The sequence below is a fragment of the Symphalangus syndactylus genome, chromosome 4 (assembly GCF_028878055.3).
Source record: "Symphalangus syndactylus isolate Jambi chromosome 4, NHGRI_mSymSyn1-v2.1_pri, whole genome shotgun sequence".
Lineage (NCBI taxonomy): Eukaryota > Metazoa > Chordata > Mammalia > Primates > Hylobatidae > Symphalangus > Symphalangus syndactylus.
In genome coordinates, this window is record NC_072426.2 from 65074211 (window position 1) to 65096048 (window position 21838).

A 21838-nucleotide genomic window follows, 5' to 3' on the forward strand; every position below is an offset into this window, starting at 1 on the left:
AATTAGTTCAAATTCACCAGATTTGACCCCAGAGGACTTCACTACAGAGACAGTCAGGCAATTGATTACTATTACCATTATTCTAATAATAATCTGAAGCAATCAATCAGCTATGTTTATGTCATTGGGCAAAATAATCACTCCTTCACCTGGTCACTGGTTTATGTAAGTGGAAGGATCCCAGACTATGAAGTCCCACTGACCTGGGTTCAAATCCTCAGTCTGCTACTCACCAGGAAAATCATTTTAAATCTGGAAACTCGCTTTCCTTTGTAGTAATGTGTGAGATCACTTCTACCTTTCTAGAGAATTATTATTATTAAAAGTGATAACAATGGATTTAGTATGGTGCCTTGTTAGAGTGCCAGGTAGTTGGCACATTGTAGTGATATTCAATTTTCAATATTTCACAGTTTTGATGTCATTCAGTGGCCAGTGGAACTTAGTGTGGTGAATGGAGAAAATGTTGTGCTAAGTATTAGACAAAAGAAGAACTCAGAGTAGGTAAGAATGTGTGCAAAGTTTTATGGTGAAGTGGTCACAGAATCAACACTAGAACCTCGAATATAGATTAGCAGAGGTGGGATACTATCCTCTACTCATCAAGAACTTATAGCTTCATTTTGTTGGTAAAGAAACAGCCCAGAAATCAAATGGTTTTCCCAGGAACCTAGACTTCACCTGACATCAAGGCCACTCATCTCTCCTGGGTTATACGGTTTCAGTGGACCACTTTGATGCCCAAAATAGCTTGAAAATACAACTTTAAGTGGATAATATTAATAACTAATTGAACTCAGCACAAGAAATAATTTAAATTGTATGGTCATAGCCAATATTTTAAAAGTATAATAGCATGAGTATTTCAGGGTGAAAACTCAACAAAATGTTTGCGATATGTTTTAATTGGGGCATAGTTCACATTTTAATAGCCTGGCTACTAAATGATGGTCAAAACTCAATAATGTGTTTATGATCTATTATAAGTGTGTTCAATTATCTTTTTCCATACTTTCATCCATCATTTTCCTTCTCCTTAAAATATGTTTCTCAGGATCCTAAGAGGAGTTTATAGAAACAAATTTATATTGGGAAAAATACTGTTTTAACCGGTTGCCTTATTCTGTGAGCCCCCAGTTTTCTGACATCAAGTAAATCACTATAGTTTCCCACAGCATAGAAATCTACCAAGTGCAGGGGAAAGTTGCAATGTCAAGTTCATTCTTCTAGGTCTCCTCAACAATCCCAAAACCCTCCTCCACAGAAGAGGTGCCTCTCAGCCTCGTCCATAATTTTGAAATCTTTAGGCTTCAAAATTCCATTTAGACAGAAACCTTTATGTTGGGCAATTCATGTTCAGCAGTGTTCCAGCCTCTCCTACCTGTCCTTACTCCCACGACCATGACCATGACCATGTCTTGTTTGGCATGGCTGAGGGAACCAGGCATCTCTGTGCAGCAGGCTCTTGGAGCGACATAGCCACTGCAGCTGCACATCATCCCTAACAAAGGGATTAGAGATGCAAATCTGCAATGGTTCAGCTTTTCATTCAGCCTCTCTGATTCTCAGTTGGCCTCTCTTCATTTCCTTCCGCCCCCAACTACCTACGCCAACTCTGATTTTAATGGTTGACTTAGTCGAATGTGTTTACTTTCCTTTATAGCATCCGACTAATATTTTGGGGAAAATACTGGAAAACTGAAGTTAACTTGAACTTTAACTTTGGATAACTATAAAGCCCTGTGTGTAATTACAAAGCATCCTGAGCCAGGCTATATGTCATAGAGGTATTTTGTTCTTCATTTTTTCTGCGTTTTTTTTTTTTTTTTTTAATCCACTTGAGTTTTAATTACTCAGCAGTTCTGCAGTGGGAACAATTCCATTATGACTTGTATTTTACAGATGGAGATCCTGGGGTCCTAAATTTGTGGCCGATTGCACTGTGTCCTGGAGACGGAGTGGAACCACAGCCCAGAGCCCCTGGGAATCATCCCTGAAAGACTGCATTACTTCTCCATGGAGTCTTCCTCCTCCTGCTCATTTTCTTTTTAGGTAAGGTCTATCTTTTTATTAAATCATAAAATGAGCATCCATCATCTTGACAGTAAATGAATTATGAGCTAAAGGCCTATCTATACAACTTGGCTTCTGTTCATTCCCTCTCTGAGCTCAATGGAACAAAATGTCCAAATTGAACCCTGCGATCTTCCCACAGGTATTTGTTCTGATATGCAGCTGCTTTATTTTTTAGTCATTCTTCCTTCGGTGTTGCAGACAGGGTTAGCACATGTGTTATTTTTCAGACCATGTATTAGATCCATTTATATGCCTGTCCTTGTGTTCAGACTCTGGCTCAAAGCCATGATAATGACTAAAGAATACGAAAATGCTCAGAGAACATGAACTTTTTGACGAAGGGTAGAGGGAACGGTGTAGATACCTGATGACTGCCTGTGTCTATGGAGGGAATAGAATGAATCAGAAATAAGAGTCGTTTTTGGGTCTGTCCAATTATATGATCTTGATCAAAGTCAGGATCCCATAAAAGAGCAAAATTAATTTTCCAGTTTCATTGAGATCCCTTTGCTTTCCCCAAATCAGCCTACATGAGTGGCCTTGAGTGTCTGGAATGGTGAGATGACCAATTAATCCCCAACTTTAGCATATTCATTCCACCTAAATTCTGTTCATAAATCCACCAGTTCAATATTTTATGCTAATAAAAACTATTAACATTTTTCATTTTCTCCAATTACAAAGTTTTCATACAGCCCTCAACATTCTGACTGCAAGATGTAAAATTTTGATATTTAATCCAAAGGAAGGTAGGAAATTAGATAGATAGATGATAGATAGATAGATAGATAGATAGATAGATAGATAGATGATTTATCTTGTCTCAATACCGTCTTCATTCAACTTGGTGTTTGGTTTAGTGAGCTGTATAAATCAGCACTCAGCCACATCACAGAGGGATAGAAGGGCCTTCAACATCATGGTCAGAGAATCATTGTCAGGAAGCATTAAACTTAGCTTCCTCAATGTCAGAATGTTTGCACCAGCTCTGACACAAGAAGTTCGCTTAGTGATGGCAAAAGTTCCCCGAGTGACGGTAGAAAGTTTGCAAACCAGCTTCTGAATTCAAGCAACCAAAGAGGCTGTATCCCCTCCTTCTGTAAAGTGACATTGTTGGTAGAAAACCATCAGATGAAGGAGGGCATGCGGGTGCTGGATTTTGTGCAGCTAGAAAGCTGGTAGGTAGGTCCTGTTTAGTCTGTGCCAGAAGCCAAGCAGGCTTCAGAAAGGGAGTTCAGGAGTCCTCTCAGCTCCCGGTGATTTACCCTGACTTCCCTTTGTAAGCATATGGATTCTATTTTCTGCTGTCTCTATAAATACTGTTGTGACTGTCTCTGCCAAGCCAGCTACCTTTCTCACCCCAGGGAGAAGCCAGGGATCAGACATTCCTACGCTACCGCCCCATTAGATGCTGCTGTAACACAAGGGAGCAGACCTGGCAGTCAATATGATGTGTGTATTTGAATCTTTAAAGAGCTAGGCTAAACTTAGAGTCAGCGGACTACCATAAATAACCTGTATTCCTCTCTCTTTGTGTGGTTTGCCCTGGAATGCCTTGCACTTTAGCATTGTACAAGCAGCAAGAGATCAAAGAGTCAACCTTTTATGGATGCATAGTTCATTACAAAGTCATCCGTGGGAGGAGACCCTGGCAAAAGCACTAATCATTCTCTCTTGTGACTGTTTTGTTGCCTGAATTGGGATTGGAGGGCACTAAAAGAACTTGCAACCACTTTAAATAATTTCAAAGAATAAAATAAAGATGGAAATTCACTTTTAAAGGAGGGCTAAAACTTAACTGGCATCTTTTTCGGGTATAGAATGTGGTAGGAGGAAAGAGGAAGTAAAGGAATTGGCTCGTTACCACCTGGAATGTGGTTGGAGAAGAACAATAGAAGGCAGAACAGAATCCTGTGTAATTTACTTACCCTTGGGTAAGCATTAGAGAGAGCCTTTGATAAGCAGAGCAGAACATCGACAGGGATTTTTTTTTTTAAGTCCAAACTAGATAATGTATTTGAAAAAACAGGCTTTCAACTAGTTTGCTAGAATATAAAGAATAAATGTGTTTCAAATTATAGCACTAATGATGTTGCAAACCCAGGGTTATGGATAATCACAATGCTACAAAACGATAGCTACTATTTATTTGATGTCTGCTGCATGCCACATGCTGTGCAGTGTATGTTATATCTTTTCATCTCACAGCCATGCATGGGGATGACCTGTTGGTGTCCCCACTTACACACAGGGAAATAGGACCCTGCAAAGTTGAAATGCTTAGCTCAAGGTCACACAGTCACTAAGTGGTAAGCCCGAGATTTGAACCGAGCTCTGGAAGGAAGTGGAAATGACTACCTCTTAGCCTGTAGTTAATATTTCTGGCTCTTGACGCTTTTTCTAGTCTCTGTTGCAGGAGTTGTTGGAACCCTTTTCCTTTCTGAGCTTGGGAGCTTCGCTCTCAAAGACTTACTCTGTGATTAAGGCTTACTCTGTCTGAGCTGAATTTGTGTATCTGTATGGGAGCTCTGTCCTTGTGGTTGTCCATAGGCAGTCGGAATTAATCACTCATAAAACATTGCATAGATAAGACTTTTGATCTGGCATTTTGGAAGTTAGGGGTTGGGTATCTTATAAAAGAATGTCTGTTGCATACTTGATCAATTACAGTGATAGCTAAAGAAACATTTTCTCGGTGTGGAGCCAAGATGGCCGAATAGGAACAGCTCCGGTCTCCAGCTCCCAGCCCCAGCGACACAGAAGACGGGTGATTTCTGCATTTCTGCTTGAGGTACCGGTTTCATCTCACTAGGCAGTGCCTAACAGTGGGTGCAGGACAGTCGGTGAAGTGCACTGTGCGCGAGCCGAAGCAGGGAGAGGCATTGCCTCACTCGGGAAGCGCAAGGGGTCAGGGAGTTCCCTTTCCTAGTCAAAGAAAGGGGAAACAGACGGCACCTGGAATATCGGGTCAGTCCCGTCCTAATACTGCGCTTTTCCAACGGGCCTGGAAAACGGCACACTAGGAGATTGTGTCCTGCACCTGGCTCGGAGGGTCCTATGCCCACAGAGTCTCGCTGATTGCTAGCACAGCAGTCTGAGATCACGCTGCAAGGCGGCAACGAGGCTGGGGGAGGGGCGCCCGCCATTGCCCAGGCTTGCTTAGGTAAACAAAGCAGCCAGGAAGCTCGAACTGGGTGGAGCCCACCACAGCTCAAGGACGCCTGCCTGCCTCTGTAGGCTCCACCTCTGGGGGCAGGGCACAGACAACCAAAAACTCAGCGAGAACCTCCACAGCCTTAAATGTCCCTGTCTGACTGACAGCTTTGAAGAGAGTAGTGGTTCTCCCAGCACGCAGCTGGAGATCTGAGAACGGACAGACTGCCTCCTAAAGTGGGTCCCTCACCCCTGAGCAGCCTAACTGGGAGGCACCCCCCCAGTAGGGACAGACTGACACCTCATTCAACCAGGTACTCCTCTGAAACAAAACTTTCAGAGGAACTATCAGACAGCTGAATTTGTGGTCTCACGAAAATCCGCTGTTCTGCAGCCACCGGTGCTGACACCCAGCCAAACAGGGTCTGGAGTGGACGTCTAGTAAACTCCAACAGACCTGCAGCTGAGGGTCTTGTCCAGTAGAAGGAAAATTAACAAACGGAAAGGACATCCACACCAAAAACCCATCTGTACATCACCATCATCGAAGACAAAAAGTAGACAAAACCACAAAGATGGGGAAAAAACAGACCAAAAAAACTGGAAACTCTAAAAAACAGAGCACCTCTCCTCCTCCAAAGGAACGCAGTTCCTCACCAGCAACGGAACAAAGCTGGATGGAGGATGACTTTGATGAGTTGAGAGAAGAAGGCTTCAGACGATCAAACTACTCTGAGCTACAAGAGGAAATTCAAAACAATAGCAAAGAAGTTAAAAACTTTGAAAAAAAATTAGAAGAATGGATAACTAGAATAACCAATGGAGAGAAGGGCTTAAAGGAGATGATGGAGCTGAAAGCCAAGTTTCGAGAACTACGCGAAGAATGCAGAAGCCTCAGTAGCAGATGCAATCAACTGGAAGAAAGGGTATCGCTGATAGAAGATGAAATGAATGAAATGAAGAGAGAAGGGAAGTTTAGAGAAAAAAGAATAAAAAGAAATGAACAAAGCCTCCAAGAAATTTGGGACTATGTGAAAAGACCAAACCTACGTCTGATTGGTGTACCTGAAAATTATGGGGAGAATGGAACCAAGTTGGAAAACACTCTGCAAGATATTATCCAGGAGAACTTCCCCAATCTAGCAAGGCAGGCCAGCATTCAGATTCAGGAAATACAGAGAACGCCACAAAGATACTCGTCGAGAAGGGCAACTCCGAGACACATAATTGTCAGATTCACCAAAGTTGAAATGAAGGAAAAAATGTTAAGGGCAGCCAGAGAGAAAGGTCGGGTTACCCACAAAGGGAAGCCCATCAGACTAACAGCTGATCTCTCAGCAGAAACTCTACAAGCCAGAAGAGAGTGGGGGCCGATATTCAACATTCTTAAAGAAAAGAATTTTCAACCCAGAATTTCATATCCAGCCAAACTAAGCTTCATAAGTGAAGGAGAAATAAAATACTTTACAGACAAGCAAACGCTGAATGATTTTGTCACCACCAGGCCTGCCCTAAAAGAGCTCCTGAAGGAAGCACTCAACATGGAAAGGAACAACCGGTACCAGCCCCTGCAAAAACATGCCAAATTGTAAAGACCATCGAGGCTAGGAAGAAACTATAGCAACTAACGAGCAAAATAACCAACTAACATCATAATGACAGGATCAGATTCACACATAACAATATTCACGTTAAATGTAAATGGGCTAAACGCTCCAATCAAAAGACACAGACTGGCAAACTGGATAAGGAGTCAGGACCCATCAGTGTGCTGTATTCAGGAAACCCATCTCACGTGCAGAGACACACATAGACTCAAAATAAAGGGATGGAGGAAGATCTATCAAGCAAATGGAAAACAAAAAAAGGCAGGGGTTGCAATCCTAGTCTCTGATACAATAGACTTTAAACCAACAAAGATCAAAAGAGACAAAGAAGGCCATTACATAATGGTAAAGGGATCAATTCAACAAGAAGAGCTAACTATCCTAAATATATATGCACCCAACTCAGGAGCACCCAGATTCATAAAGCAAGTCCTCAGTGACCTACAAAGGGACTTAAACTCCCACACAATAATAATGGGAGATTTTAACACCCCACTGTCAGCATTAGACAGATGAACGAGACAGAAAGTTAACAAGGATATCCAGGAATTGAACTCAGCTCTACACAAAGTGGACCTAATAGACATCTACAGAACTCTCCACCCCAAATCAACAGAATATACATTTTTTTCAGCACCACACCACACCTATTCCAAAATTGACCACATAGTTGGAAGTAAAGCTCTTCTCAGCAAATGTAAAAGAACAGAGATTATAACAAACTGTCTCTCAGACCACAGTGCAATCAAACTAGAACTCAGGGTTAAGAAACTCAGTCAAAACCGCTCAACTACATAGAAACTGAACAACCTGCTCCTGAATGACTATTGGGTACATAATGAAATGAAGGCAGAAATAAAGATGTTCTTTGAAACCAACGAGAACAAAGACACAACATACCAGAATCTCTGGGACACGTTCAAAGCAGTGTGTAGAGGGAAATTTATAGCACTAAATGCCCACAAGAGAAAGCAGGAAAGATCCAAAATTGACACCCTAACATCACAATTAAAAGAACTAGAAAAGCAAGAGCAAACACATTCAAAAGCTAGCAGAAGGCTAGAAATAACTAAAATCAGAGCAGAACTGAAGGAAATAGAGACACAAAAAACCCTTCAAAAAATTAACGAATCCAGGAGCTGGTTTTTTGAAAAGATCAACAAAATTGATGGACCACTAGCAAGACTAATAAAGAAGAAAAGAGAGAAGAATCAAATAGATGCAATAAAAAACGAAAAAGGGGATATCACCACCGATCCCACAGAAATACAATCTACCATCAGAGAATACTACAAACACCTCTATGCAAATAAACTAGAAAATCTAGAAGAAATGGATAAATTCCTCGACAAATACACCCTCCCAAGACTAAACCAGGAAGAAGTTGAATCTCTGAATAGACCAATAACAGCTTCTGAAATTGTGGCAATAATCAATAGCTTACCAACCAAAAAGAGTCCAGGACCTGATGGATTCACAGCTGAATTCTACCAGAGGTACAAGGAGGAACTGGTACCATTCCTTCTGAAACTATTCCAATCCATAGAAAAAGAGGGAATCCTCCCTAACACATTTTACGAAGCCAGCATCGTCCTGATTCCAAAACCTGGCAGAGACATAACCAAAAAAGAGAATTTCAGACCAATATCCTTGATGAACATTGATGCAAAAATCCTCAATAAAATACTGGCACATCAAAAAGCTTATCCACCATGATCAAGTGGGCTTCATCCCTGGGATGCAAGGCTGGTTCAACATACGCAAATCAATAAATGTAATCCAGCATATAAACAGAACCAAAGACAAAAACCACATGATTATCTCAATAGATGCAGAAAAGGCCTTTGACAAAATTCAACAACCCTTCATGCTAAAAACTCTCAATAAATTAGGTATTGATGGGACGTATCTCAAAATAATAAGAGCTATCTATGACAAACCCACAGCCAATATCATACTGAATGGGCAAAAACTGGAAGCATTCCCTCTGAAAACTGGCACAAGACAGGGATGCCCTCTCTCACCGCTCCTATTCAACATAGTGCTGGAAGTTCTGGCCAGAGCAATCAGGCAGGAGAAGGAAATAAAGGGTATTCAATTAGGAAAAGAGGAAGTCAAATTATCCCTGTTTGCAGATGACATGATTGTATATCTAGAAAACCCCATTGTCTCAGCCCAAAATCTCCTTAAGCTGATTAGCAACTTCAGCAAAGTCTCAGGATACAAAATTAATGTACAAAAATCACAAGCATTCTTGTACACCAATCACAGACAAACAGAGAGCCAAATCATGACTGAACTCCCATTCACAATTGCTTCAAAGAGAATAAAATACCTAGGAATCCAACTTACAAGGGATGTGAAGGACCTCTTCAAGGAGAACTACAAACCACTGCTCAATGAAATAAAAGACGATACAAACAAATGGAAGAACATTCCATGCTCATGGGTTGGAAGAATCAATATTGTGAAAATGGCCATACTGCCCAAGGTAATTTATAGATTCAATGCCATCCCCATCAAGCTACCAATGACTTTCTTCACAGAATTGGAAAAAACTACTTTAAAGTTCATATGGAACCCAAAAAGAGCCCGCATCGCCAAGTCAATCCTAAGCCAAAAGAACAAAGCTGGAGGCATCACGCTACCTGACTTTAAACTATACTACAAGGCTACAGTAACCAAAACAGCATGGTACTGGTACCACAACAGAGACATAGATCAATGGAACAGAACAGAGCCCTCAGAAATGATGCTGCATAGCTACAACTATCTGATCTTTGACAAACCTGACAAAAACAAGAAATGGGGAAAGGATTCCCTATTTAATAAATGGTGCTGGGAAAACTGGCTAGCCATATGTAGAAAGCTGAAACTGGATCCCTTCCTTACACCTTATACAAAAATTAATTCAAGATGGATTAAAGACTTATATGTTAGACCTAAAACCATTAAAATCCTACAAGAAAACCTAGGCAATACCATTCAGGACCTAGGCGTGGGCAAGGACTTCATGTCTAAAACACCAAAAGCAATGGCAACAAAAGCCAAAATCGACAAATGGGATCTCATTAAACTAAAGAGCTTCTGCACAGCAAAAGAAACTATCATCAGAGTGAACAGGCAACCTACACAATGGGAGAAGATTTTTGCAACCTACTCATCTGACAAAGGGCTAATATCCAGAATCTACAATGAACTCAAACAAATTTACAAGAAAAAAACAAACAACCCCATCAAAAAGTGGGCAGAGGACATGAACAGACACTTCTCAAAAGAAGACATTTATGCAGCCAAAAAACACATGAAGAAATGCTCCTCATCACTGGCCATCAGAGAAATGCAAATCAAAACCACAGTGAGATACCATCTCACACCAGTTAGAATCGCCATCATTAAAAAATCAGGAAACAACAGGTGCTGGAGACGATGTGGAGAAATAGGAACACTTTTACACTGTTTGTGGGACTGTAAACTAGTTCAACCATTGTGGAAGTCAGTGTGGCGATTCCTCAGGGATCTAGAACTAGAAATACCATTTGACCCAGGCATCCCATTACTGGGTATATACCCAAAGGACTATAAATCATGCTGCTATAAAGACACATGCACACGTATGTTTATTGCGGCACTATTCACAATAGCAAAGAGTTGGAACCAACCCAAATGTCCAACAACGATAGACTGGATTAAGAAAATGTGGCAATATACACCATGGAATACTATGCAGCCATAAAAAATGATGAGTTCGTGTCCTTTGTAGGGACATGGATGAAACTGGAAAACATCATTCTCAGTAAACTATCGCAAGGACAAAAAACCAAACACCGCATGTTCTCACTCATAGGTGGGAATTGAACAATGAGAACTCATGGACACAGGAAGGGGAACATCACGCTCCGGGGACTGTTGTGGGGTGGGGTGGGGGGAGGGCGGAGGGACAGCATTAGGAGATACACCTAATGCTAAATGACGAGTTAATGGGTGCAGGAAATCAACATGGCACCTGGATACATATGTAACAAACCTGCACATTGTGCACATGTACCCTAAAACCCTAAAGTATAATAAAAAAAAAAATAATAAAAAAAAATAAAAAAAATAAAAAAATAAACATTTTCTCAAATGTATTATTTTAACAGGAATCATGTTCTAGCTTCCCATTCTTTAGCTTACTTTCAGTTTAAGAAAACCTGAACAGTATGAACTTTTTTAAAAAAAATGACAGAGTAAAACGCAAAAAAAAAAAAGTCAATGATTACAGTCCATAAAGTCTCAATGGCTCTGTATCCCTGAGATCTTTTGTTCTTGTCACAGATAAAAACTGCATCACAGAAATGCCACAAGATCAAATGATTAAGATGATTGGAAAACTACAATGCTCTACAAATGTTACCTTCTTTCTGTTCTTCTCAGTGATACTACCTTTTGTTCAACCCATCTCTTCCTGCTGTTTTAAAATAAAAAGTTTTTTAAAAGTCAGAAATAGAAGCAAATAACTGATCGATCCTTTTTTTTTTTTTTTTACCAATTTCATAGCAATTGAAAACATCATCCAAAATACTGTAGATCTTCCCCCCCCTTCAAATTTTCTTGAAAGATTTCACACGTGCAGTGTAAGAAATTGTGAGTCAGCCTTCTCCAATCCTGACTTTAAGAGTTGCAAAAATCATCTGCCAGGGATCACATATGTTCTCGGTTCCATGAGAGGAAGAAAACACATTTGCTGAAAAAAAAAAAAAAAAAAAGGAAACTTTAAAACCAGCGGAGTTAGAATAAATACACTTGCATTCTGCTAACTTCCTTTCCAGGGCCTGAAGGCTTTTCTGGCCCTGGACAGGAAGCAAGGCATCTGTCACCCCAAATACTCCCTCTCTGGGATGGGGTTCCAGCTGGTCATGAAAGGGAAGCAAAGGAAGTGCAGAATGACCAAAAGATGGGATTAGGATGCAGAAATAATAAATCTACAGCAACTACTTCTTGAAGCCAAGACATCCAACAGCTATAAGTCCAGTCTCTCGTTAAGACCTCACAACACTCCAATATGATTGGTAATAAACTTCAGTCTGCAGTTGAGACATGACCTTTAGCAGACTAAGGCACTTGGCTAAGGTCACATAGCTAGTGAGCCAGGTAGGGAAGAATACCAGAGCCTGTGAGTGTAGTATTTCATGCGTAGCATTACCTATGGAACCTCCAGAACATTGGATAGGTATTTCCATCTAAGAAATTGTCTTCAGCCTGGTGCAGTGGCTCACACCTATAATTCCAACATTTTGGGAGGCTGAGGCAGGAGGATCTCTTGAGGCCAGGAGTTTGAGACCTGCCTTGACAACATAGCAAGACCCCATCTTTACAAAAAAAATTTAAAAATTTACCAGATGTTGTGATGCCTACCTGTAGTCCCAGCTACTCAGGAGGCCGAGGTGGGAGGATCACTTGGGCCTAGCAGTTCAAGGTTGCAGTGAGCTGTGATCATGCCACTGCATTCCAGCCTGGGTGACAGAGTGAGATCTTGCCTTAAAATTAAATAAATAAAATTGTCTTTAAAAAAAAAAAGCAGAGAAAGAGTCTCCTAACATCCTAAAGCAGCAGATTACTGGCAAGTACTAGTGCTTCCATGTTAACATTGCAGAAACCAGATTCAAACAAGTTGTGAGTTTCTCTTGAAACAAAAGAAATCAATTACAGGAAAAATGGAACTCTCAACTTAGCGCTCGACTTAAGAAATTTAAAACTCATTTCATGATGCTTTGCCCTTCTTCTCTTCTCACTGAAGCAGTTCTGTTCTTCAGTAACTGGTGTTGGGTTGTTCTCGTGGGTTGACAGTCAGCATGTTTTTATTTATTAAATGGTGTAAGTAAAAATTGATGTGATGGAACAACCATGGCAGCCTCTGCCACAGAACAAAGGCTTTTTCTAAACCAGCATTTCTCCCATAACGTCTGTGAAGATGTTTCATGTGGATTTTCCTTCCCCAATATCCAATGGCATTATTTCATGTTCAGATGGAAATGACAGTGACATTTCATTTGACCAAGGAAAAATGAAAGAAAGAAACATTTCTACATTTAACAGAACCCAAAGGCAACTTGAAAAACACTTTGAAAGCTTATTTCCATTTTACGACCTAAAGCAGACCTAAGGTATATCTGTAGACAGGTGGTGCTGGTTGCAGTTCTGCTGTGAGCCTTTATGAAAAGGATTATGTTGACTTTCTGAGAATATTTCAGGATTCAGCATCTCAAAGGACTCCAAAATGGTGGTTTTAAACTCCCATTGAAATGGGTCACAGTATAAATCCTAAAGAGAAAACCAAGCCAGGTAAACTTAGGATCTTGGCTCCATGTCAAACCTCACAATTTGAAACCCAGGTTATTCTTACAACTCTCTAAGACCTCCAAGCCCATCCTCACTAGCCACAGCCTGGGGCTTCCTTGATCCTGCTAAAACTGAGCCAAGAAGCAAAAGCTCAGTGAGTGTCATTTTGCATAGAACTACTAAGCAGGATAAAGAGAGGCAGTAGGAAAGGAATTTCCCAGTCACAGAAAACCAGGATGTCTGATTATAAGATAGTAGTCTCTTCCTTCAAGGCTAGTGGGTAAAATTCTCCCTCGTGCCTTTGAATGAGGGATTTCCCCTAAACACAATACTGAAGTCTGTATTTAGTTGCTGGAACCCTGGAGACTGGGGACTTTTTTAAAAAGCAGAACTTTCAGAGGAAGCTGGAATATAATGCCTATTATAGTGAACTGTAATTTAGAAGTACCCTGTAGAGACAAGAGAAGTCAAGGTTGTTTCTTAACACAGCTTTAACAAAAATTTAAACTTTGGTTGGATTAAGCTATTACTGATCTCATGCTTCTGTTGGTAGAAAATACACCTTTTTATAAATAGAACTATTTTGGGGGGATCATAAATCACATCCTAACTCATAACATTTTTATGATTCAAATACAGTTGGTCCTCATTACATGTGGATTCTGTGTCTGCAGATTCCAATACTCACTAAAATGCATTTGTAATCTTCAAATCAGTACTCATGGTGCTTTTGCATATAAGCACAGAGTGACAATAAATTTGAGTCACTCAAAGTACATTGTAAACAAGTGTTCCTTTCACAATCTATTTGGTGCCATATTTTTTGCATTTTTATGCCTTTTGCATGTTCAGTGGTGATTTCACTGTTTAAAAATGGCCCCCCTAAGCAATATACTGAAGTACCGTCCAGTGTATCTAAGCACAAGAAGGCTGAGATGTGCCTTGCAGAGAAAAAATACACTTGTTAGACAAGCTTTGTTCGGGCATGAATTATACTGTTTTTGGCCATGATTCAATGTTAATAAATCAAAATATATATATTGAATATTTATGTCATTTCAATATACATCTATATATTAATTATATATTAAATAAGATGTCTTTAAGCAGAAACACACATAAAACAAGGTTATGCATTAATCAGTGGACAAAAGCCAAAGGCTTATAGGAACCAAGCCCTGTATTTCCTCTAGGAGCTATGACTCAGTATTTGCTAATTCAGCGTCCATGTCTATGTTATAGACCATAATTAGTGTGAATAACAGAATCAACTGCGTTTGATTGAAAGTTCTGTGCCATCTGGTTACTTGAGTGGCCCTATTTTGTGCAGACACAGTCTCCAACTATCTTTAATGACTCAGAAATGTCCTGCTATGTTCAGGATCAGGTTTCAGGTAAGTTAGGAGATACATAGACTAGATGAAAATCCGAAAAAATCTTACACCTGAGTCAAAGAATGGGGAGATGATTCTGGAGTGTGGTGAGAGAAGGGAAACTTGCCCGTGGGCTACGGGGAGTGCTGCCATGAGGGGAGGGAAGTAGAGGTATGGAAGAAGCTAAAGAGAGGAAACCAAAAGTAGAGGGAAAGATGTGTGTGTTCACAGTGACGCCAAGAGCCAGCACCTTAGACAGTGCTCTTAATTGTGGGATGTGTCACTGTCTGAGAATATTCAACATTACTCCTTCCACCAAAGTATGGAACAGGAAAATTAATGTGTATACAACATCATTTGTTATACTTTCTTGACAGGCAGTAGGTGAGATACCAACACGTTCTGCAGAGCTTAATGACATCATTTTAATGTAAATTGAGCCTGTTTATTTGCTTTTCCTGTTTCATATAAGGTTATGACTCTGTCTCCTGGCTACCCAGAAAATGCCATTTTGATTTTGGATAATAGTATCTGTAGAAATGTGTTTTTAAATAAAGGGTACTTGCATGCATTTAAGTTAATGGACTTTAATAATCTATTTAATACGCTCTGGCAAGAAAGATGTTTTTACTAGCTACCATGGAGAAACTACGTGTTCTCATATTCAGGTATAAGGTAATTTGTTTTACAGGCAGAAAACAGAGTTTACACTTTGAAATAAGCAAATCACTGCTTTAAACAGTGTAGGAAAGAGTACACTACTTCAAAAATAATTGCTTGTTTACATGCATTTGCTTGTTGGAAACAAAAGACTGAAATGAGAGCTCCTCTATCATTAGTCTGTTATGTGAAAAAAATGAGAAAGTGCATACAAGGACCCAAAGCAGTAGAGAGAATTTCCCATAATGCCCTGTGGACATGATAAATTGTACCATTTTGCCAGTTAATGATATATTAGATCAATACAGCATCTAACTCATGAGCTTCAGCTAGAAATCTCAAGTCTGAAGGAAAACTATTTTTTAGTATCTTAAGAAAGAGTCTCAAAACTTTGGAAAAAATCAGTGTTTTTGAAATATGGCCAAGTTATATCTTCACACATGAAAAATGTACTATATTTTTCTAGGAGTTTGAAAATCATTTTGAGGACTGAGAGTTTTTCTAAGCAGTGTTAAAACCGCATTGAATTGCTGTTAAAGGGTAATAGTCATACCCTTTCATATTGTTTTGAGAATTAAACAGAATAAAGCACATGGAACAAAAGTTAATACACTATCTTCGATCAAAAATATAGTATTATTCTAAAATAATATTATTCAAAAATATAATAATATTCTTGGTACAATAAATGTTGGCCCTAAAAAAGCATGTAATTATCAAAATTGTCCTAAGCAAAATATCATTTTCTGTTGGCTGTCATTGCTGCAACCATGCCACTCTTGGAAACTGGCAGAACCAACAAAGTAAACGGCAAAAAGAAATGTTGAGGACTACAATAATGCTTTCCTGATTCCTCCAAATCATTTCCTAGAAAGGGCTGTACAGTGAGACTGCTTAGTCTACATGCCTATCTGTTCCACTCATTGGTAATTAAAATTAACTGCTATAACAAGGAACCTCAAAATATCAGTAGCTTAAAACAATAAAGATTTACTGTTGATGTGATCCTTCCATAAGAATCAGGTGGCTCTTCTTGGGCTGCCTCTCAAATAGTTTCTTCCATGTTGCAGCCTCTGCAGTCTTAGTAGACGAGAAAGACTTTATAGTGATTGTTAGGGAGGTTTATGGCCAGGTCTAGAAATAGCAACATAAGGCCAGTCATGGTGGCTTACACCCGTAATCCCAGCACTTTGGAAGGCCAAGGCAGGTGGATCACCTGAGGCCAGGAGTTCGAGATCAGTCTGGCCAACATGGTAAAACCCCATCTCTACTATAAATGCAAAACTTAGCAAGGCATGGTGGCGGGTGCCTGTAGTCCCAGCTACTCAGGAGGCTGAGCCAGGAGAATGTTTGCACCTGGGAGGCAGAGGTTGCAGTGAGCTGAGATTGTGTCACTATACTCCAGCCTGGGCCACAGAGTGAGACTCTGACTCAAAAAAAAAAAAAAAAAGAAAAAAGAAAGAAAGAAATAGAAACGTAAAATCCACTTCCATTTTTAAGACCAGAACCTAGTCCTAAGGCCGCAAAGTAACTTCAAAGTGTACTGGGAAGTGCCCTCTTCCTGTTTGCTTGGGTTAAAAAAAAAAAACAGGATATGCTTTCTTGGTTCTTCAAAGCAAATAAAGGTTTAAACTTCCCAGTATGTGCAGTTTATTCCTTAACATGCCATTAAATGAGCTAAGCAATTTACTAGAAAAGGAAAATAAGGTACCATTTGACACCTTAACTTATGTATCTCAGCATGCATAGCTGAGGTTGGTGTTAAGCACAGCTAAAGTTCCAAGTCTCCTCTGAAGCTTCCCTGGTGATCTAACTGGGCCTTCTGGGATGGTCTCCTCTAGGCTGCTATGGTAACATTTATCAAATATGTCTCTGTATTCTTTCTTTCTATATATTGTGTCTGTTATCTTCCTGTTTAAAGAATTCAGTTCTCCTCTGCTTTGTGTAGCTACTTATTTCTTTGCTCAGTTCTTATATTCTTATATTTATATTTTCAGCCTGGCTTCCTAGGGGTCATCCCTGTGTTTTCTCAGCTCAGTGATCAACTAGTGATTGGGCAGAGATTATATTCAAACACCTTTTATAAAAGGTATACAAAGAAACGGGAAAATCTACCCTGCAGGCTGTACTCAGAAAAAATAGTGTTCAGTGAAACTAACTTACAGAGTCAGCCAGGATCTTAGATTTAGCAAAGACGTCAACACAACTATTAAAATTATGTTTAAAGAATTCAAGCTAAGCTTCTTATGTTTAATAATATTATATAGTGTAGTATACTGTAGTATAGTATAATATTGTAACTATAGTAATTAAGGACGTGTGTTCTGGAGTCAGACTGCAAGGGTTTGGATCTTGGGTTCATTACTTACTTGCTTTTTACCTTACCTAGTTATTTAACCTCTTTCTGCCTCAGTTTCCTCATGTAAAAATAAGCATAGTAACTAAAGTACCTACCTCATACATTTATTTTAAGGATTGAAAGTGATAAAATATATAAAGCACTAAAACTGGCAAGCATTTAAAAAAAACGTGCAGTGAGCCCTCAAGAGATGCTAAATATAATGATTAACATAATATAGAACTAAGACTTTATTTGCTTGAATCTTCTATTGCAGGTAGCGTTATAGGCCTACCCATAGTAGGTCGCAATAAATGTTTACTGAATGAAATCATGAATATTTTGTTTGGTTGGTTAGTTTTTTTTTTTTTTTTTTGATTTTTTTTTGTTTTGAAACAAGGTCTCACTCTATCACCCAGGCTGGAGTGCAGTGGCACAGCATAGGTCACTACAGCCTTGAACTCAGGGGCTCAAGTGATCCCCCCACCTTAGCCTCTCAAGTAGCTGGGACTACAGGCATGTGTCACCACACCTGGCTAACTTTAACATTTTACATTTTTTGTAGAGATAGGATCTTGCTATGTTGCCCAGGCTGGTCTGGAACTCCTGACCTCTAGCACTCCTCCTGCCTTGGCTTCCCAAAGTGCTGGGATTGCAGGCATGAGCCACCGTGCCCAGCCAGAAATCATATATATATATATTTTTTTGGCTCCTAGAACATGTTTAATACATTACAGTTGCCTTTATTCTACAGAGCAATGGTTCTTTACCTTTCAGGATTACTATTGCCTTTGAAAATCTAATGAAAACATTGAGTTTCTAATACAAAATATATTGTGCATATACATATCCACACAACTTCTGGCTTATCACAGAAATCATATTTTTGAAGCATGAAGTAGACAGCCTTTCACTTCAATGTAAGGGGACTATAAAAATTCCTTCCCTAATGTATTTCCTCTAGTTCCACACAGTTGCCAACTTTAATTAAGATGTAGTATTTTTATTCAGAATTAAGAATCAATGTTAAATGCAAATAAACCTGAAAAAGTAACATACTGGCTTAAATTCACACTATAATTTTCCATTTAAACACAGTATACTCAACTTTAAGTGAAACACCTCCTGATACAACATACCTAAAAAGCTGGATAAAATTTAAAAATTTAATTTTATATGTATAACTGCACTGTTGTAAAAGTAGAACTCCTGCAAAGGCCAGAAATTATATGAAAATGCAGTTCCACAGAAGCACAGCCACTTACCCCGGGGAGTTTACCTTTTGCTTGTGACCCAGACCTGGGTTCCAAAGGTCTCACCCAGGGGATAAAAAACAAAGCCTAAAGACATAGCAATGTGGAACAACATACATTGAAAGCAAGAAAGATTAGTGTAAGGACAAGTGCACATCTCATTCAGAGTTCATGGAGATAATTGCTTGCCTCACTGTTTAGGGAGAGCACAAAAAAGAAAATGTATTCCTTCAAAATCTCCAACCACAACCCTACCAGGTTACCTTTGTAGCCCCCCAAAAAGTAAGATCTGAGTTTAAAGTGGCCTCAAGTTGGTAGTATCCCAGCTTCTTTCTGCTTTACAGAAGAAATACAAATTATTTCTGGAAGAATGCACCTGAAACCCAAGCTTCATATTAAAAAAATATTATAAGGAATATGTGCTCCTAAATAAAAAGTCACCAAACACAAAAAAGTGAGAACCCATTAGCAAAAGCCAAGAGAAACCACAAAGTGGAGAATTTCAGACATTGGAGTTATCAGACCTAGAATATGTAAGTTTGATCTCTAATATGCTCAAGGAGTTAAAAGCATATAGCAAGTATAGTAGAGTTACATAACATTAAACAATGAACTAATAGCTGAAAGTAGGAACTGCATTAGTCATCGGATTAGACTTAGCTGAAGAAAGGATTTGTGAACTGAAAGAGCTTTTAATAATTTACAATGCCACTTAAAAAGACAAAGTGGAGGTAATTGTGAAAGAAGCATTTGAAGAAAAAGAAAATATAGTGGGGAAGATAGAACACATTTTAGATTGAAGATTTGGGGCAGGGGAGGGCAGACTTCTGTGAAAGATCAGATGGTAAATGTTTTAGGCTTAGGGGCCATAGAGTCTTGGAAATACTCAACTCTGACGTTGCAGTGCAAAAGCAGCCATAAGTAATAATGTAAACAAATGAGCCCGGCTACATTCTAAGAAGACTTTATTTCTACAATGGCAGCACACTAAATGTGGCCCTTGGATGATAGCTTATTAACTCCTAGACTAGGAAATCATAGAAAATAAGAGCAGAATAAAATTTGAGAAGAGAATGGATTATACCTCAATCAAGATAATCTAAAAAATAAAACAACTCTAAAAAAGAAAAAAAGAAGTATAATAATGGCTGAGAATTTTCCAGGAATAAGTAAACAAAACAATTCTCAGATTCAAGGACCCCCAAAATTCAAAGTGAGATAAAATAAAAATAAATCTACATCAAGATACATTACTGTGAAACTGCATAACAAGAATGACAAAGAGAAGATCATAAAAGTAGCCACAAAAGTCAGTCAATTCTTTCCCCCAAAATTATGTAGACACCAGACAAATTTGTCAGAAATAACCATATATGGTTCCAGAAATCAACCAAAGGCAAACAAAAATTATGAAGCATTAATTTATGAAAAACTTCTAGAGCGTTGGGTGAGAATAGTAGTCCGTGACTTTCATTCCTGGGGCTACCCCCATCACCTAGCCATCAGCAGATGCATGGTTGATGCTGTAGTTTTACAAGAGGGAAGTTGGCTGTGAAAATCAGCAACTTAATTGTCAGAGGAGACTGATCTGATTTGGAATGAAAGGTAAAAACCACACTAAGTAGCGTTGTCAGTGAAAGTAGCAAACTTGATAAGAAATGAATGAGTAAAATCTGCTGCTCTTAAGCTTGAGGTTGTGGTCTCATTTGGGTGGGCAGTGGACAAGCAAGAAACTTAACAAAGAGATCTTGGAAGAAAGGACTATATAAGCTTCACACAGCCATGGCTGGTTGGGAAGCACGGATGCCTTTCAGAGAGACCAGAAATAGACCAGAGAAAAGTGCAAGTCAAAGAAGAGGTGAAAATGCTCAAAGTTTGAACATGTTCCCCAGTACACATATATACACACACAGAAAGTGGAAGCCTTATCGCTTGAGATGTTTGAGTACAATCTCTGCCCAATCATTGGTTGATCACTGAGCTGAGAAGACACAGGGATGACCCCTAGGAAGCCAGGCTGAAAAATATAAATATAAGAATACAAGGACTGAGCAAAAAATAAGTAGCTACACAAAGCAGAGGAGAAAGACTCTACAGATTAATTCCTAGCAAGTTTCTAAAAAAAATAAAAACAAAACAAAACAAAAAAACAACAACCTTGGGGGGAAAAGTAGAAATGCTGTATTTTATGATCTAACATGTTAGTTTTCAACAAAATGGTACAAAGTATGCAAAGAAACAGGAAAGTCTACCTGCAACCTATACTCAGAAAAAATAGTCGTCAATGAAGCTAATTTACAGAGTCAGCCAGGATGTTAAATTTAGCAATGATGTCAGCACAACTACTGAAATTATGTTTAAAGAATTCAAGGGAAAAAATGTATAAAGAATTGACTAGTAACAGCACAAGAGATACAAAATCTCAATAGATAAATAGAAATTATTTTTAAATAATCAATTATGTATGTAGAAAATCCCAAAGAAGCAACAATAACAAAAAATACTGGAATTAATAAGCAACTACAGCAAGATTGTAGGATATGAGGTTAATATAGAAAAGCCAATTGTTTTTCTATATACCAGCAATCAACTATTGAAACTTGTAAGTAAAAACACAACATCACTTACATCAGCACCAAAAGAATCAATACTTTAGGTATAAATCTAACTAAATATACACATGTTCTTTATCTGAAAAACTATAAACTCAAAAAGAAATCAAAGAAGATATAAATAAATGAAGAGATACATATTCATGGACAGGAAGACTCCATATTGTCAGGGTGTCAGTTTTTCCCAATTTGATCTACAGATTCGATGTAATCCCAATGCAAATCCCTGCAAATTATTTTGTGGATATTGACAAACTGATCTAAAGTTTACATGAAAGGCAAAAGACACAAATAGCCAGCACAAGATGGAAGGAGAAGAATAAAGCTGGAGGACTGATACTATCCAACTTCAGGACTTACTGTACTTACTATAAAGCTATAGTAATCAAGACAGGGTGGTATTTGTAAAAGAATAGATAAACAGACAGTGGAACAGAATGAACAG

The 21838-nt window shown here is 38.9% G+C and overlaps 1 protein-coding gene across 1 annotated transcript in view; it reads left to right on the forward strand.

The window, feature by feature from the left end:
* Nucleotides 1-21838, forward strand: part of KIAA1217 (KIAA1217 ortholog) — an 888358-nt gene that overhangs the window by 328089 nt on the left and 538431 nt on the right. Inside the window, exon 3 of the mRNA XM_055274883.2 lies at nt 1903-2052. The gene's annotated coding sequence lies outside the window, so the exon portion shown is untranslated. The remainder of the gene's footprint in view (nt 1-1902; nt 2053-21838) is intronic.